This window comes from Bactrocera dorsalis, chromosome 3, assembly GCF_023373825.1.
Source record: "Bactrocera dorsalis isolate Fly_Bdor chromosome 3, ASM2337382v1, whole genome shotgun sequence".
Classification (NCBI taxonomy): domain Eukaryota; kingdom Metazoa; phylum Arthropoda; class Insecta; order Diptera; family Tephritidae; genus Bactrocera; species Bactrocera dorsalis.
Window position 1 is genome coordinate 29,815,761 of NC_064305.1, and position 6,419 is coordinate 29,822,179.

At 34.8% G+C, this 6,419-nt stretch overlaps 1 pseudogene; it reads left to right on the plus strand.

Moving 5' to 3' along the window:
* Positions 1-1,295: 1,295 nt before the first annotated feature.
* On the plus strand, positions 1,296-1,494 carry LOC125777967 (small nucleolar RNA U3; annotated as a pseudogene).
* The last annotated feature ends 4,925 nt before the right edge of the window (positions 1,495-6,419 follow it).

Consider the following 6,419-nt stretch of genomic DNA (forward strand, 5'->3'; position numbering starts at 1 on the left):
TTTGGTATTGCTCAATGTCAGTTTACACAGCCGTATTGGTTTTGCGGGGATTTCTAATATCACAATTTATTTAATTAAAAATTGCCATCACATTGACTTCACTTCAAACTAAACTGAGCCTCCATCTAGCATTACTAAGGACCAATAGGTCTATACATGGCATGATTGCCAGCCAGTATAACCTAACCTAATCTAATTACAAATTTTATTATATTTTTTTTTAATTTTTGGAACATATAAACAGATTTTTTTTTGTTGGAAATGTGAAAACTCTTTTCCGATTTCAACTATACAAACCCTTGTCACAATGCTTTCGACAATTGCAGGTTTTACCAATTTGAAGGCCTTTTGCTTCCGTAACACAATGCTGCCTTATGCTTTCACACAAAACAAACAAGACTTTTCTCTTATCTCCTGCCTGTCTTTGACTATTTGCAGAACAATGTTAGAGAAAAAATTCTCTCAAATAGAAATTGATGCCAAAAATAAACAGAAAATTTTAACTCAACTGTCAAAGTTAAGTGACAAAGCAGACTTGTTAAGCAGCAGAGTAATGTTGCTCAGTTTAGCTATTGTTTGTTAGCTTGCACTAAAGCGTAGCATTGACAACAGCAATTCCAATAACCACTCAATTGAGAAGAACAAGAATTGTAAATATTTACGTTTATTTATAATTAATGCGAAACACCAACTCAATTACAAGCACGAGTGGTTATACGGAATGTATGAGTATGAGCGTGTGTTTGCACATGTGTATTTCAAAATAATATCCGTATAAATTTTAAGACAAGTATTTGCATGTAATTATGTTTTTTGGGAGCAAATACCTGACAGCGCGGAAGATTCGCTTCTCCTTATGTTTGTCTTAGAAAGGGAGTGATGCGTGTGAAAATTGGATTATTTTTTGAAGTTATACTTCTTCTACGAGTTCGGAAAAGGTTGCGTTAAATGCAAGTTGCGCAACCTTGCTCAATATGAATCTAACGCAACCTTGTCTGCGAAGATGTTCGAGTAGCAAAAGAAGCGGTGACAATCGGCGATCGTTTCTTTCGGCACAGCTCGGCTTTTCTACCAACAACACAATGTTGCCATGTTTATGCTGTTGTTGTTTTTGTGGAACAATGTTTCAATTTTTGGTTGGTGACATATTCACATGTGTGCGCATATGTATATTTGTATGCTTGTGCATTATTGAAGTTATACTTTTTTCTTTCGTTTGTCTTTCATTTCTGCGAATTCTCAACTATTTTGTGTTACTTTTGGTTGAAATACTCTGCGTTGGCCTTTGAAAAATTAAGACTATACAGGATTATTTCTGTAATTAGTCTTCATTTACATTTTTTTGGAAATCGACCCGCGATGGCGAGGTATATCGTTTTATCTGACAGCGTGAGGTTTAAGAAGTTCATTTCTAATTTTGTCTTGTGGCATATTAGAAATTATGTTTCTTCGAAAATCGTTCGCTTACAACGGATAAAACGACTTCTGAGTGGTAATTTTAATGAATAAATTCAAACGTTTTACACAAAAAAAAGGTGCGTGGAGTCCCTACGTGCGGAAGAAGTTATACTTCTTAGTGATATTCAGAAGCAAAATGCGAAACAATCACACATATGTACATATATTATGTCGTTTGCACATTTGTCTGTATGTTTGCGAAAGCAAATGTTCTACAAAGGCATATTTCTATACTTACAAAAAATTATTGGCACCATCGTATGTTTCTTACATGCATAACCAAACCATACTTAAGTCAGCGCAACTTAAGTGTCAATGGTGGTGTTGGTGGTAAGCGCTTGGAAAGCCAAGATGCTAACACAGGTTCGAACCTCGACAGAATAAATTTTTAATTTTTTTGCTTTTAACATCGTATACTATCCAAATAAATATTTTTCTTACTAATAGAAATTAAATTTATCACAGCAACATTATGTTTATGTATATTATGTATATTGCTGTGATAAATTTAATTTCTATTAGTAAGAAAAATATTTATTTGTATAGTTTGCGATGTTAAAAGGCATACATCTTCTATCCCTATGTTGTGTATCTGCACATGCTCATATGAGTGTATGTATGTATGTGCGCGTTCAGAAATTGGAATCATATTTTCATCACTTAACAATATACTTATTACATGTGCGCGCATTGACTTGCATGTTCATACATTCATATATACTTATATGTACATATATTTGCATACATTGCCGAACAAATAATGCACAAGCATACAAACACATGTACAAATTAATTCCCGCATCGCGGGAATTTTTAAAAAAATATATTTCCTATCTGCCAACGCGCAGAGAAAATAAAACTCGTCCTGTCGATTCGATCGCCGGAGACAAAATCAAACTTTATTTACAAGTTACTTATATTTATACATTTTCCGATTATTTACTTAAAGTTATTACATATTGAAATTCAGTTTAAAACAAAGGAAGTGTATATTTACATTAATATTGTATTCAGCATTTTTGGGCAGAACGTTAAGTGTTCTGCTTTGATTTTATTATGCCTTCTTGTGAGGGCTACAAATGTTGTTTATATAAGAATGGTTTATTCTAATGTGACGGGAAAAAGTATATCAAATTCTTAGATAAGCAAAAGCATTAATAAAGATTTTAATTTATGAGGCCGCACAACTAAAGGGTGATTTTTTAAGAGCTTGATAACTTTAAAAAAAACGCATAAAATTTGCAAAATTCATCGGTTTCTTTATTTGAAACGTTAGTAGATTGGTTTCATGACATTTACTTTTTGAAGATAAATTTCATTTAAATGTTGACCGCGGCTGCGTCTTAGGTGGTCCATTCGGAAAGTCCAATTTTGGGCAACTTTTTCGAGCATTTCGGCCGGAATAGCCCGAATTTCTTCGGAAATGTTGTCTTCCAAAGCTGGAATAGTTGCTGGCTTATTTCTGTAGACTTTAGACTTGACGTAGCCCCACAAAAAATAGTCTAAAGGCGTTAAATCGCATGATCTTGGTGGCCAACTTACGGGTCCATTTCTTGAGATGAATTGTTGTCCGAAGTTTTCCCTCAAAATGGCCATAGAATCGCGAGCTGTGTGGCATGTAGCGCCATCTTGTTGAAACCACATGTCAACCAAGTTCAGTTCTTCCATTTTTGGAAGTTTGTTAGCATCGAACGATAGCGATCGCCATTCACGTAACGTTGCGTCCAACAGCATCTTTGAAAAAATACGGTCCAATGATTCCACCAGCGTACAAACCACACCAAACAGTGCATTTTTCGGGATGCATGGGCAGTTCTTGAACGGCTTCTGGTTGCTCTTCACCCCAAATGCGGCAATTTTGCTTATTTACGTAGCCATTCAACCAGAAATGAGCCTCATCGCTGAACAAAATTTGTCGATAAAAAGCGGACGAACCGAACACTGATTTTGGTAATAAAATTCAATGATTTGCAAGCGTTGCTCGTTAGTAAGTCTATTCATGATGAAATGTCAAAGCATACTGAGCATCTTTCTCTTTGACACCATGTCTGAAATCCCACGTGATCTGTCAAATACTAATGCATGAAAATCCTAACCTCAAAAAAATCACCCGTTACAAAGTGTAGAGATTCAATATTGTTTACAGTTATTGTCAAGTGGCTGTGTGGAGGCTTAACTTACATATGCGTACACATGTGAATATGTCACCAACAAAAAATTGATCTTCACAAGTCAATATGGCAGCCAAATTGGCGAAGAACAAAAGAAAGATGATTACGCTGCATATTCTCTTCCGCAGCGAAAAGACAAAACTACTTTCCGAGTCAAAATTCCTTCATTTAGACTTTGCTTTATTCTTCATTTTATGTGCATAATAAATTTATAAAATATGAATTTAAGTTTTCTAGTTTTCTTTCATACAAAATGATATGCATTTCTGAATATCACTAAGAAGTACTCGTATAACTTCTTCCGCGCGTAGGGACTCCACGCACCTTTTTTATCCTTATTTCGATATCCGAAAGCGAGAGCAAAGAGAACAATCAAGTGTATTTCAAAAAGCTCAACTTTCTACTTAAACTATCAAAATAAGTACTATGTGTATGATAATACATCCTAACTTTAAGTTATTCTAATTATACTTATGTTATATATAAAGAAGTAAACCATTGACGGGTTAATTTAAATATACATAAAAGAGTAAACCGTTGAAGGGTTAATGTAGATATATCCCGTTAACTTAAGATTCGTTTTCAGTTATTGTTGATTCTCTTAAGAAGTTCATTTGTATTCATGTAAACACATGCTTGGTTGTCATTGTGTTGACATACATATATTCATGTTGCACAAGTTCATGTGTCCATTTTAAAAGATATACATATAAGTAAATACATAGCGTGTAAGCAGAGAAAATTGTATGTATGTTAGAATAAGTATGTGTAACCGTTCTTCGGTGACAAAGCGAAGCACAGTACAGTTTGAGAAATAAAAGCGTAAAGACGTGCCATCCTAAACTAAAACTAATCAAAACAGGCTAAGCTGTCACAGCAATGGACAGGTTAGATCCCCACCCAATTATCAGCATATCTTTATCGATGAAACATATGAAAAGCACATTTTATTCTAATTTTTAATTCTGCACAGCTTTTAAATATCTCGAATAAAGGAATGCTAAAAACTGAATTAAAGTAGGTAGTAGGCTGAATGCAAGAAAAAAGCGTTGAACATTTACAAACCCAAATCTCTCAAAAACTCTGAAATCTTCCTTGTAAGCAAAGGAAACTGTGTCTGATGATTAGTAAATATTTTTTTCATAAAAGTGTTGGTTATGTGCAATAATTGTAAACTAAAAACATTTTCACTGATAGCTCACTCTGCATTTCAATACCTTTTTTTAGCCTTTTACTCTTTCTTTAGTATTAGTCTTATATAGGGTGAATTTTTTAGAGCTTGATAACTTTTTTTAAAAAAAAAACGCATAAAATTTGCAAAATCCTCATCGGTTCTTTATTTGAAAGTGGTTCATGACATTTACTTTTTTGAAGATAATTTCATTTAAATGTTGACCGCGGTGCGTCTTAGGTGGTTCCATGGGAAAGTCCAATTTTGGGCAACTTTTTCGAGCATTTCGGCCGAATAGCCCGAATTTCTTCGGAAATGTTGTCTTCCAAGCTGGAATAGTTGCTGGCTTATCTGTAGACTTTAGACGTTAGCCCCACAAAAAATAGTCTAAAGGCGTTAAATCGCATGATCTTGGTGGCCAACTTACGGGTCCATTTCTGAGATGAATTGTTGTCCGAAGTTTCCCTCAAATGGCCATAGAATCGCGAGCTGTGTGGCATGTAGCGCCATCTTGTTGAAACCACATGTCAACCAAGTTCAGTTCTTCCATTTTTGGCAACAAAAGTTTGTTAGCATCGAACGATAGCGATCGCCATTCACCGTAACGTTGCGTCCAACAGCATCTTTGAAAAAATACGGTCCATGATTCCACCAGCGTACAAACCACACCAAACAGTGCATTTTTCGGGATGCATGGGCAGTTCTTGAACGGCTTCTGGTTGCTCTTCACCCCAAATGCGGCAATTTTGCTTATTTACGTAGCCATTCAACCAGAAATGAGCCTCATCGCTGAACAAAAACACGCGCTGCGAAAACACATTTCGAACCGAACACTGATTTGGTAATAAAATTCAATGATTTGCAAAGCGTTGCTCGTTAGTAGTCTATTCATGATGAAATGTCAAAAGCATACTGAGCATCTTTCTCTTGACACCATGTCTGAAATCCCACGTGATCTGTCAAATACTAATGCATGAAAATCCTAACCTCAAAAAAATCACCCGTTATTTTATTGGAAAATTGTAGGAACGGATTTAATCTCCAAATAACGTATTTTAAAAAATCTGTATTTTCAACTATTTTTCTTAAATTAAACTTAATCGCCCGTCAGAAGAAGAAGAAATGTCATAATGTGCACTCATTGTATCAACTCGTATTATTTATGACCGCAATTAGGTGTTTATTGGCTGCAAAGAAAAATATATAACACGAAACTATTAATTATATGCATACCTTTAGGCAGATAAAGTTTTTAATTGAAATAAAGTGGAATAATACTTTTAAATAAAGTGATTTGTTATTTTAATTTTGATCTGAAATGATTATGAGCATGGTTGAGAGTTATACATATATAGAACTTTGATTGAGGTAACTTTGAAAATGTTTCTTAGAAAAAAGAAGCAGAAAGTTATCTAAGCGGGTTTATGTAAGATATGTCTGAAAGCGCAAGTCACAAACTTCATGAAACAGCGAGCAAATCCCACATATGGAAGACTTTACTAAGTGTACAAAAACTCGCCTTATTGGTCACTCACAACTTCTGTTAAAAAGAAAAATGCACTAATTTCCAAAAGGGGATGCTGCGATGCTGCGGAAAGCGAAGGTGTACATCGATCGGC